The sequence below is a fragment of the Entelurus aequoreus genome, linkage group LG04 (assembly GCF_033978785.1).
Source record: "Entelurus aequoreus isolate RoL-2023_Sb linkage group LG04, RoL_Eaeq_v1.1, whole genome shotgun sequence".
Classification (NCBI taxonomy): domain Eukaryota; kingdom Metazoa; phylum Chordata; class Actinopteri; order Syngnathiformes; family Syngnathidae; genus Entelurus; species Entelurus aequoreus.
The window spans coordinates 65,257,846-65,271,757 of NC_084734.1; positions in this window are offsets into that span (position 1 = coordinate 65,257,846).

Here is a 13,912-nt window from a genome sequence, read left to right on the forward strand (position 1 = left end):
GACATCCGACTTATCGTGTAAATAAAAACTTCTCCCTATCAGCGTATTATGGATACCCCCAAACAATGTTCCCTCTAATTTTCCATCTGATTTGCAGGTTTTTTGATTGATTTATTGAAACTTTTACTAGCAGATTGCAAAGGAAGATAATACACAGTACAGTTTACACAGTACATACAGTACATATTCCGTACAATTGACCACTAAATGGTAACACCCGAATAAGTTTTTCAACTTGGGGGTCCACCGGGGTCCGCGTTAATCAATTAATGGTAATGTGTGTAAGGTGTGTAATTTGTTATGAGTTCATGCGTTGGTTTTGTTCTTTGAACAAGGTGATGTTCATGCACGGTTCATTTTGTGCACCAGTAAAAAAACAAACGACTTTTTCTTGAATTTGAAAAAAATATATAGCAGTGGTTCTTAACTTGCTGGAGGTACCGAACCCCACCAGTTTCATATACGCATTCACCAAACCCTTCTTTAGTGAAAAATAGAATGGTTTGAATTTTTTTAAATTAAAAGTTAGTTTTTTTTTTACTGGTGCACAAAATGAACCGTGCATGAACATCACCTTGTTAAAAGAACAAGACCAACACAGAGCATGAACTCACAACAAATTACACACCTGCAAATCTGTGTGACTTCTGCTGTTGCCGTATCCATAATACGTTGATAGGGAGAAGTTTTTATTTACACGATGAGTCGGGTGTCTAGACCTCCGCGGCGGAGGCTCCACCGAACCCCTGAGGCCGACTCATCGAACCCCTAGGGTTCGATTGAACCCAGGTTAAGAACTACTGATATATAGATATATTTTTTACTAAAGAAGGTTTCGGTGAATGCGCATATGAAACTGGTTGGGTTCGGTACTTCCAACAAGGTTAAGAACCACTGCTATAGATATTCAAAAACTTGATAGGTCAGTGGAATGTAAGTGGGTGAGATCAGAAATATGGGTTGGTATAGATGGAAATAAGGTTGTGGGTGCTGGTGTGCATAAACTGGGGGCTGAGTTTCTTTTGCACTGACTGTGAGGCGTGGCTGGTAAGTTGGCTGACCTAAGAAGGGGTAGCAGGTTAAAATCTGACCAGGGCATCTAACTCTGGTGGACCTCCTTAATGTAAGTTGGATGTTATTCTGGATCTCCTGAGCGACTTTCTCCTCCTGAGACATTTCCTCGTTATTAACATAGGTCTCGTCAACACTTGGCTAATTTTCTTTGGTGACAGTTTCCCTTTAATGTACATAATCTATAGAGAACTTATTTCTTCAAGATCTTCAGTTTCAATTTGCTTGTGGAGGTTTGGTTACTTACTGGTAAATATGACATTTCCATCCCTTTCTACGTGGCTGTCCTCTTTGTTCTCTGATAAATGTGTGTCACAGTTCTGCATTTGTTCTTCTTTTGTGACCTTGTAGATATGTTTTTGGTTGGTGATTCCACAGGTAAATCATTTACTTGAAGCAACAAGTTCCGATGGAGAGTTGGAAGGGGACGACCTCCTTTCTCAGGGCTCACCTTGTAAACTGGATTTTCGCCAAGCTGTTCTCTCACTATGTATACTGATTTCTCCCAGTATTGTTTAATTTGGCATGAACCACCTCTTTAAACAACATTGCGGACCAGAACCCTGTCTCTTGGCTGTAGAGTGGCGCGTCTGTTTCGTCTGATGTAGTAATGTTTGCTTTTGGCACTCAACTGCTGGCTGTTTGAACCTGCAATTGTATATGCTAATGTCATTTTTCTACAAATCTTTTTGCTGTGATTGTCTCTTTTTCTGTTACTAACCCGAAGAGGAGATCAACAGGAAGGCATGGGTGGGGGCCATATAACAAGTAATATGGGGAATAACCTGTGAACTCATGCATGGCACAATTGTACAGTTGGACACCATGAAGCAAGTGGTCCTTCCAATTTTCTTGTTCCTTTTCACCTGCGGTTTCGAAGCAGCTAGAGTAAAGTCTGATTGAATCTCTCGACGAGGTAACCTTGAGGGTGGTAAGGGGAGGTCCTGGAATGGCTCACTCCAGAAAGCGGCCTGAGTTGCAAAAAAACATATTTTTTAAACTCCCGACCTTGATCGTGGTGGAGCTTAGAATGGTATCCAAATCATGGCACAAATTCATTAAAAATCGCATCAGCAGCAGTTTTGCCGACCTTGGTTTTGGTGGAGTATGCTTGGGCAAAATGATCCATAAGAACCAGGACATATTCATAGCCACCACGGCTGGTCTCAAGGTGAAGAAAGTCTATCCAGATGAGTTCAAGTGGTGAATATGATGTGAGACTGCTCATTGGTGCTTTTTCGTGCAAGGTGGGCTTTTTCTGAATGATGCATTGGGACTTCTTGGAAATGCATTCTCCAATGTCCCCCTCATAAAAGGCCAGTAGAAATGTTCTCTTGCAAGACTTAGGACTCTTTCCACCACGACATGTCCCATCTAGTCATGCAGGTAAGTGTGGGGTATCTGTTTACAGGTGGAAGGCAAGACAGGTTGTTTCCGACCAAGCGTTTTCCGGTAAAGGAGATTTTTCACCACACACAGACACTAGAAAGTTTACTTGTGGAATTGTCCAATGTTTTATGTTTGTCTTCCGTCATTTATACGTTGTCCTCCTTCATTGCCAACATTTTTCCAACGACTAGATCCTTCTTTTGGTCATTTGCCAGCTCACTGTGGTTGATTATTGTTAAAGGTTTTGTGACACTCTGTGCGACTTCTCCTTCTTGGGCTGACCTACTACTTTCCCAAGAGGCGCACAATGCCTCTTCTGACAGTCTTGATGAGCACTGAGTCATGTAGGTGTTGATATCCAGGGGACAGCGAAAGAGGGCATCTGCATCTGTAATATGTTTTCCTGCCTTGTCTCTTATTTCAAAGTGCAAGTCTGCTCACTGCCCTACCCAGCGGTGGCCATTAAGCTTTGCGGTACTCATCATGTCTGTCCGGGGACTGCTATCAGTATAAACCAGGGATCAGCAACCTTTTGCATCAAAAGAGCTATTTGGGCCTGTTTCCACTGAATCAAAACCCACCTGGAGCTACAAAACCTATTTGATCACTAAATTGAAGGTAATGCTACATATACAGCTTCCATTAACGTATTGTCACGTTATGTTCCTGTTTTCCCCGGTAATAGTTAAAGTTGTGTGTGTGTGCGAAGTAACACCCTTATCATGTAAAGGCATTATGATGGTTATCACACATCTAATTTTCTTCTTTGTTTCTCCTTTACTATATATTTCCATGGTTCTGTACTTTTTCTCTATTCTATCTACAGTGTTGGGTTGGTTACTGAAAACCAGTAACTAGTTACAGTTACTTTATTTCAAAAGTAGCTCAGTTACTAACTCAGTTACTTACACCAAAAAGTAATGCGTTACTGTGAAAAGTAACTATTTAGTTGTTGTTTTTTTTCTTCTTTTTTTTAAAAAAAGCTCTCATTAATGCCCTTTGAGCCTTCATTTCAGTACTGTTATTTTACTGGAGAATAATATAATCTGTTGATCAACTTGACATGCATTTGCATCACTGAACTCTGCTAAGCAATGTGGTCTACATACAACACACAAAGACAAATATATGTTTCAAAGAGTCAATTTATTTCAGGGCAGGACAAATTGACAAAACTATTTTAAATAACTGCAACATAACATACATAAGTAACAAACAGCATAATAACAACATAGCTATAAACCTGGCTTCACTTAAGGAAGGCACACGTGACATACACAAAGCCTAACCAGGCAGATTTGAATTGCTGTTTTGGGCAGCAACTTACATTTAACTAAAATGTTCTTTTCTTTGTGCTCGACACAAAAAAACAAGTGGGAATATCTCCATGTTAAGACACTCGACTGCGGCTCCGTTGTTAGTAAACACAGACACACACCCCCTCCCCTCCCCACACCCACACCCACACCCAGACACACACACAGTGCGCCTCCGGCTTGTGACATAAGAACATTCAGGACGACACCGCATCGCTCCAATGAAACACTCTCCGATCTTCTGTTTCTAGCCGATACTACATAAAAAATAACGTAAAATAACGCAGTAACTCATCATGTAGTAACGGTAACTGAGTTACTGAATATGAAAAATAACACGTTAGATTACTAGTTACCGCCGAAACTAACGGCGTTACTTTGTAACGCGTTAGTCCCAACACTCTCTATCTACAACTTGTTCATGCTGCTGCATTAGGGCGAGCTCTGTCGTCCCCCTCCATATCCTCTTGTGTAGTGTGACGTACACAATGATGGATGGATGGGAGTTTATCAACAGTCTGAAATCCTGAGGAAAATACTTTTATAAATTATTTGAGTGTTGATAAAGTGGAAATAGCTACACTTTTTAGCGGACCTCTCCCGAACATTGAAAGGAGGATAAACAAATTCAGCAGGGTGCTTCAGCTGAATACATGACTGTTCAAAGTCTGTGAGTCCAGAAGACTGCATTTTATTGACAACTTCAATCTCGAGAGGATCGGTTTCAAGGGAAAACACTTACACCTGAACCGACATGGAGTGACACCACTGACGGATAACCTCCTCCGCTGCCACACAGAAACCTAGCAAAGGATCCAGCGTCAGCAAGCACAGCACCTTCAGAATCCCGAACACAGGATTCTGTTACAGCAACAACTCCAGCATCATCACCTTCACCACGGGCCTCACCACAAACCTGGGTCCCACCTGCTGCATATACACACTCCAGAGATGAGTCACTCTCTTTCTCCTTTCCATCGTCACCCATAAGACTTCCTGACCATCTTTAGAGCTTGGTGAAATCAGGGATTAAAATTATTCCCTTTACTTCGGACATGGCACGATCAAGGATTCTGTCATTCAAAAAATTCAAATTCATTTATTGATGATTTTATGGAATTCATTTCAGTTGTGTGCGCTGAATTTGACTGTTTAATCATCACAAAGGACTTAAATTTCAATGTAGATGTATCCAATGACAGACATTCCAAAGGACACAGTCCCATCCTGCTTGGTTCAACTCAGCATGTAAATGAGCCCACCCACAGCAGAGACCACACTCTTGATTTGATCATTACTTACGGTCTTGCTATTTCAAACATCAGCTTTATCGATGCTGCTTTATCAGATCATTTCTATGTTTTCTTCGATTTGTCTGTTAGACCCAAACCGGCAGTTGGCTTTGCTTTTGTTAGGGGAAGACTCATAAAAGATAGCATACAGACACAATTTGTGGAAATTATTAGGTTTGAAAACACCCCATTGGCTAATGTTGATGATCTGTTGAACTCATATACATCAAGTGTTGTAAAAGTTTTGGACACCATTGCGCCTGTCAAGGTTAGACTGGTTAAAAGTAGGCAGAAGGCACTATCATGAAGTAAATACTCTGTCTGGGCACAGAAAAGAGAGTGCCTCAGAGGCAAAACGAAATGGCGCAAATCAAAGCTCCAAACACATTATGAGAATTACAAAGAAAAGCTCAATGTGTTCAACCCGACTTTGTGTAGAACAAGGAAACAATAATTTTCTGAAATCATCACAAAATGTAGTAACACACACTCATGTCCTGTTTGCTACAGTAAACAGATTAACAAACCCTCCAATTTAACTTTGTATTTAACTCAATTCCACATGAAAGTGCAATGAGTTTGCAATATAATTTCATGATGAAGTTCATGGCATTTAAAATGCAATAATTCCTGGGATAAAAAAACAAAAACTACTCTGCAGCCAGCTAGTCAACTAGAGCTGGCATATTTCACTCTTGTCACTGACAAAACTGTTGAACAAATCATCCCCAGTCTGAGTCCATCAACATGTGGCTTTGATGAGTTGCCCACTAGATTTCTAAAGTCTGTCCTGAGCAGTTTACCACAATTCGCTCATCTTGTAAGCATCTCACTTTAGAATGGAACATTTCCAAATGCCTTAAAAACTGCTGTCATTAAGCCCCTCTAAGAGAAGAGTAACCTGAATATAATGTACTAAACAACAATAAACCCATATCAAAACTGCAATTTTTGGGCAAAGTCCTTGAACAAGTTGTACACCAACAGCTTAGTGACTTACTCCTGTTTAACAATGTGTCTGATATTTTCCAATCAGACTTTAGGTCCCACCACAGTACTGAAACAGCTCTGATCAAAGTGACGAAAGACATCCTCCTGAACACAGATGCAGGAAAAGTCTCAGTCTTGGTTCTGCTGGACCTGAGCGCTGCCTTCGACACTGTTGACCATACTATCTTCATACAGAGGTTAGAAAACCAGGTGGGAATATCCGGTTCTGCTCTTAACTGGTTCAAGTCCTATCTGGATCACAGGCCATACTTTGTGGACATTGGTAACTCTTTCTCTGACCAAATGGCTATGACCTGTGGGGTTCCTCAGGTCTCAATTTTGGGACCCCTATTGTTCAACTTGTACATGCTGCCACTCGGTCAACTAATACGCAGCTTCAACGTGTCCTACTACATCTATGCAGATGGCATTCAGATCTACGTGTCAGTAACATCGGCCCGTTGATTCGCTTTGTCACTGCATCAAACAGATCAGTGTGTCGCTGCAAACAAAAAATTAAATCAGCTAAATTCAGACAAGACTGAACTTTATTAGCCATCTTGAGAGTCTCTCCCTTACACGTAATAATCAAGTTAGAAATGTAGGGGTATTAATGGACTCAGACTTTAACTTTAGCAGCCAATAACATCAGTAACTTTTTACCACCTAAAACATTGCCAAAATCAGAGAAATAATGTCTAAATCAGACTTAGAAAGACTGATTCATGCCTTTGTCTCCAGCAGGTTTGAACACTGTAATGCCCTTCTCACTGAGCTCTCTAAACGAGCTGTAGAGCAACTGCAGTACATCCAAAATGCTGCTGCTCGAGTCCTGACTGGAACCAGGAAATACGACCATGTTAGTCCAATGCTTAGATTACAGCACTGATTTCCTGTTGCTCAGAGAATAGACTACAAAACAGCTCTGCTTGTGTATAAGTCTTTTCATGGCCATGTGCAAAGTACATCTCTGACATGTTAGAGCCATATTAACTATCTCGAGTCCTGAGAAGCTCATGGAGTGGTCTCCTACTCGTGCCTTTGAGTTAGGACCAAACATGGTGAAACTGTGTTTCAGTTTTATGCTCCTAAAATCTGGAATAGTCTTCCTGAGTATGTGAGACAGCCCTCAATGTTGGCAATGTTCAAATCCAGCCTGAAAACACTTTTATCTAATCAAGCATATGGCAACTGAAAGTATTTCATTTACAGTATTTGGTTGATTTAAATTTTAATTGTAAAAGTTTTTATATCAGTTTCTGATTTTAATTTAAATTGTGATTTTAGATTTTTATTTGTAATTTTCTGTAAAGCACTTTGAATTGCAGTGTGTACAAATTGTGCTCTATAAATAAATGTGCCCTGCCTATACATACAAAATGGAACTGGTTTACAATCATATCATCTAGATATGTTGATCCCATCTTTTAAAAGTCTGTGACAGAGTGGATGATCTTAGCACTCATCACTTGTCTCAACAGGTCTAATTCACATAAGGATGCTAACATTTAGTACTGGTTTCATTTTGGTTTCAGTTAGATGTATTAAGTTATCTGTTGAAAGATTCATGTGCTGGCACCTCACCTTCAGAATTTTTTGGGGCCGAGCCGCCAGGTATTTCCTGCTTTTGTGGTGTTGATGATGTCATCGCTGCCGACATCAGACCATACCAACTTACAGGGGATTTTTTTTTTTCAGTTTAGTGGATTTTATGTTAGGTCGGACAAATATGAGGATGAGACAACATTAGTATCTTTGGAGTCCTTTATACTAAGTCATATTCAATTTTGTCTCGTGGATGTTTGAGACAAGTTCCAAAAATATCAAATCACAGCTCTTTAACGGCATACATTGAAAGAGAGATGGGGGTTAGTTATGAAGAAGAGCCAATTAGATGCTTTTCTTTGTGACATGAGGACACCACCACCAAAAACCAAATGTATGGATTTAACTTGTTACACATCTTAAAATGTGTACAACTGAGAGAAAGTGAGAAGGATCCCATTTCATTTTTACTGCTATGATGCCATCAGCGGGCGAGTCATTGTTTGTGAAAGCTACACAACTGTAAGTTAAATCTATTATTTTCTGCTTCCGGTGTTGTGCCAAAGGATATTTCCTGCCAAAAATCGATTGCCCCCGCAGCAGCGTGTACCACTTTTAGGCTTTGTCTGTCCACAACTGATTACTACATGTAAGACAAACACTTATATTTGTGGGTATTGTAGCTATGTTTTTGAACATTTTCAAACTTTAATTGTGTCCGATAATTTAAAGTATTGGCGATTTCTATGGTATTAAGGACATTGTAAAGGACTGTAATTGATCTGAGGTTGATGTGCTGAAACCTCTTTCTCTTTCATTTTTCGGACACCATAAAGGCTTAAATATTTTCAAACACGTATCGTTACAAATTTAAGTCTTTGTCTGACATGTAATAATCATAGATAGACGAAGCCCCAGCAGTACAGTTTTAACAAGTGTGCCCGCTCCCGTGGCGGAAAGTCAATTATTGGCAGGGGCCACCCCTAAAAAAATATAATGCCCCCCGCCAATTTTTTTCTGCAGGCAGGTTTGCATGGGCAATGGCTTTGTGTATGCACAAATCATTTGTAGTCTGGACTTTTAGTGGCGAGAGTCTTCGCTCTGCTCAATGACCAACTGTCTGGAATGGGCTAAGGGCTCATGGCAGCACCCCCCACTACTCGTTGAGGACAATAACTGCAGCATACTTTCACTTCAGAGTCTCCAAGACAGTAGAAAAGCTTCCAATAACATAGGAAAAAGTCGCTAGATTTGTCGTTAGTAGCAGTTTACAAAAACTCGCCAAGAGGATTTGGAAATTTGCCAGATATAGCAACAATGTCGCCAAATTGGCAACACTGTTCAAACCTTGTCTTCCTGGAGCTGCTGTGCTCTGTCCCTATGAGTACCGAAATGATGCGCATATCTCTAGAAAGCCCAGACTCAGTTCACTTTGATGATATTGATGGTGTTTGTGACTGGGCTGACACAAACAAATCTGATCTGATCATTTGGATTGTGTAAAATCTGCTAATTTTCACATTACAACGCATATGCCGTTCAGTTGAAACATAATTCAAAACAGACGACTGAGTTCGAAATGTGAATCTGAAAAAGGCTCACAACGTCAACAAGGGCTCACAAAATGTTTGCACATGAACATTTGCGCTTCTTTACCCTTTTCTTATATTATGTATCTTTCAGATTTGTTTTTCATCTAAATGCATACATCGACAGACACTGCTTGAGAATCGATGTGAGATTCTTTTGTTTGTGCTGATGGTATTAGCAGTCAGCAGAAAGCACACCAGGAAGGAACTGTGTCAACGTGCAATAATTGGAATTATGCAAATAATCACAAGCCTGCACTTCTTAATAACCATTCTTATTCATAAGTTTACTTTTTTAATCATGGGATCAATCACATACACACTGTCCTGCTTTTTTTTAACTATGTATGTGCTGTCCATAGTTGTCTCACTAGCTAATGGAGCTTTTATTGCATTATTTGACTCTTTTTGGACAGAAGAGTCCACTCAGATTCTTTAATTCGAAGGCTGTCTAAAATAATGAGAGGTGACTAGAATTGAAGATTAAGGCCCCGTTTACACTAAACCGGATAAGGTTATCCAGGATAAATCACACCTAACCTTATCCGTGTCCACACACAACAATGCTACCGTTTAAGACCCCCGCACCCCTCCGTCCGCCGGCGCAACGTGACCTAGTACGCATGCACGGAAAAAAGAAAAAAAAATTCACCTGAGCGTAGGGATGATGCTCGAAACTGGTTTTCCCGGTTGTTCGATAAGAAAAGAACCGAGTCCTCGGACTCGAATCCCTTTTTGAGAACCGGTACCCGTTATCGAGCCCACTATAGTAAAGAAAAAGAGTTGGTTCTTTATTCGAATCCCTAGGAACGACTCCCGTCCCGACAAGAAATGCCCCGTGAGACATCACAAGAAATGACGTCAGCTTGCTGCGGTTCGTTCCCGGGACGCAAAACTGACGGCTCCGGACGAAAGCGTGCAGGTAGGAGATGATTTATTTCTCATAAATCATACACATTACAACAGACAAGAACGAAACAAAAGGAAAGCGTGCCGTTCGCACGAGAAGCTAAAGCAAAAACTTACTTAGCACAGGAATACTAGAAGCTAAGGTAACTTTAGCACAGGAATCATGCGCTCGAAAACCAGAATGCCAACGTAACTGTTGCAAATGCAAACAATGAAGCCACGACGAGTGAGCGGAAAAGGCAGGCTTAAATAGAGTCTCTGATGAGCAACACAATGCAGGTGAATATCTTATTTTCAATAAGATTGAAAGTATTTCTCATAATTCTTCTTCTTTGTACTTTGTAAGCACTATTCATTTGAACAACCTCTTAAACTGGATCATATCAGTACAATGTTTAACTTCTTTACTTAATCCATTCCATCATTTAATTCCACATCATTTTAGCTGTTTGCAATTTTACCAAATCATCGAACTTTAATATTTTTGACTCAATAAATAAAGTGTTTGTATGTTCTCTATATCCAACATTATGCATCAGTCTAATTATTTTTTTTTGTAACACGGTTAACGAATGTAGCGCACATTTGTAGTTATTTCCCCACATTTCTGCACAATAAGTCAGATATGGTAATACTATAGTAGCGAGCAGTAGAGAATGTGAAGTGATTTGTTAAACCAAATATTGGGTTTATTTCCATATACAACCTATCTGGACTCAATAAGAGAATCGATAAGGAATCGGTTCGATAAGAGGATTCGATAATAGGCTCGAACTCGATCATTTCTTATCAAACATCATCCCTACCTGAGCGTCCATCTGCTCCAAGCTCTCCAGTAGATGACTTTACTTCACTGGGAAGTTGTTATTTAAAAGAGCTATATTGTAAATAGTTTGCTGTGCATTTTACATTTGTTTGCTGTGTTTTGTGTGCAAGTTTGTAAATTAAAAGGTATCTCCTTTGAACTATATCCAGTGTTGTGGTATTTCAATTAACTAGAATCCAGTGTGCTCTGGGGCCCTATTGTAGTGAATCACACCTGACATCATACATGAATCAAATCTTTAATCAACATGAGAAAATAAACAATGTGATAAAGAACATTTTACAACAATTAATCTATATATATATATATATATATATATATATATATATATATATATATATATATATATATATATATATATATATATATATATATATATATAGGTTATATATATATACATATATAACCATTGTTGTGGATTGACTCCGCCGTTGGGGTATTCTTTCATGAGATATGGCGTCAGGGGATAAGCTGGGTCACCCAAAAGAAAAACAGGGACCGAATTTTTATCTACCAGCAGTTGTTTGGGACACGAAGGGATGGTTCCATCTTCAAGCTGCGCGCTAATGGCAGAGTTAGCGAAGATTCGTGCATCACGCACGCTGCCTGGCCATTTCACAGTCACATACATAAAGCAATATTTGTAGTCACACACAAATCACATCCACGGGAGGAAGAGACAATGTTTTTCGGTAAATAAAATCACAGCTGATCCGGACATTGGAAAGTTCTCTTGCCGTCTGAGAAGTGTTGAATCCAAAATAGCTGCAATCGCCTGTTGCCTTCTCTTAAGGTATTGATTTTTGATTTCTAAAAGTGACTGTACATGTAGAAGAAGGAGAAACACGGGCATGTCTGGATGATCCGCCTCCATCTTTGTTATGAAGCTGGCTGTGGCGCGTTCTTTTTCTGATGTCATTTCCGTTGTAGGGCGCGGTTTTTCTGGCTTCACTTCCTTTGTGGGCGCGGTCTTTCTGGCGTCACTTCCTCTCCGAACTCACTTTGTAAACGATCAATGAGTCCATACAAAGCTAAGTGCCGGAGATTCAAGAATTACAAGGCTGACTTACCCGTGTAAAAATTTGTCCGAGGAGGGGGACCTTAAACGTTGGTTTAGTGTGGCTGAAACGGGGCTTAGGCTAAATAATTATTCATTTAAGGGGTTAAACGACTTAGTGTAGACATGGCCTAACAGTTTATTCTATACACAAGAGTAAGTGCAAACAATAGCAATACTAGTGCTGGAGAGAGGACCGAGCCATCTACAGTCTGGAGCAATCTCTAAAATGGTCGACCTCCTCACATGCTTTTGTCCAACTTGCAGCTGCGCCTTGGCAGAGATCGAAGCTGAAAGTTAACTCAGAGCGTGTGTTGAAAACACACACATACAAACAAACACACACACACATACTTTTGTCTACTCTCCCTTTGTCTCGTTCCTGGTATCACTTCCTCCGTAACCTAACATAAATACATGTGTGTATTTTCAAAGATAGACAACACAGGGTGCATTCATTGGTATGTCCTTGAACATAATATACTGCACATGAGGTCAGATCACATGTACAGTTAGTTCATTCTGCCCCAAGGTTAGAACACATAACAGTTGCTTTCTGCTAAAATTTTTTTTTAGCAGGAAGACAAAGTTAAACCGTCAAGGAAGCTTTTCATGCATAAGTGTTGATTTCTCAGAGGAGGATCAGCAAACCTTCTTTTTCTCCCCTCAGTTCGATCACTCCCGTGCAGCTGTAAAGTTCTGCTCTAAAGAGACGGAAGAGAAATCTATACGTGTCTCTGTCCGGCCATTGATATTCTCCTTACTCCTCTGTTTTCCTCCACACCTCCATCACCCCATCTTTCCCTTTCGTGTTCTGGCGTTCTAAGTTGGTCCGTGGTGGCCAATCCATCCTCATGCCCTCCACTGGCCTGGTCAGGACATCCAATATCCCATAGAATCACACTTTCTCTCCTTCCCAAGCTACCTACACCCACGTAACTCCTGCTCCCCTCTCCTCCAACCTCACATCAATCTTTTCTTCCTCAACTTTTTGTCTCATCGCCCTCTCTGCTATGATGTTCTTGGTGTGTGATTTTCCTTTCAGCCATTTGCTAATTCTACAATACTGCTTCCATATTTTCCAGCAAATGCATATTTACATGAACCATCACGTTTAAGAGCTCACACCCACCTCAATTTAGATTAATCAACAGTTTTTTCCTTTTCGTTGCTGATTCAGTAATGATTGGTAAATGGTTTTAAAGGCTGCTACAGTAAAGTGTCCAGTCAATGCCTATCACATAGTCTAATTTTCATCTGCGCACAATAAGACCATTGCGCAACATGCTGTGAAGTATATTTTAAAGTACCGTATTTTAATCGGCAACCCAAAGCGTTGACAGAGCCATATTGGACCAAAAATACAAAAAACAAATCTGTCTGGAGCCGCAAAAAATTAAAAGCTGTATATAATGTAAGTCTTATAATGAAGGCAACACATGACGTAAGTGTCTATAATAGCCTACTATGAAAATGACTGTGTGTCGCAGGCTGAAGCAAATCTTCGTTGACAGAAATGTTGAAATTTAATATTTATTCAACATTTTTACAATGTTAGAAACCATTAGTAAATCAGAGGCTACTTAGAAGGTGAGATAACTCCTGGAAATGACTGGCTTTTAATAGCCCAAGGTTTAGATGTGGTCAACTATCTGTAATGCAGCCAACATTACATACAGATAATGTGTCATGAGACACGCAACACTAAATTATATACAAATAGGATACAAGTAAAGGAAATTAAATGAGCTCAAATGTACCTACAAATGAGGCATAATGATGCAATATGTACATGCAGCTAGCCTAAATAGCCTGATTAACACTCCAACAAGTTAATGACATCAACAAACCGCACCTTTGTGCATTCACGCACAGCATAAACCTTTTGGTGGACAAAAGGAGACAAAGAAGGAGTGGAAGATTTTACA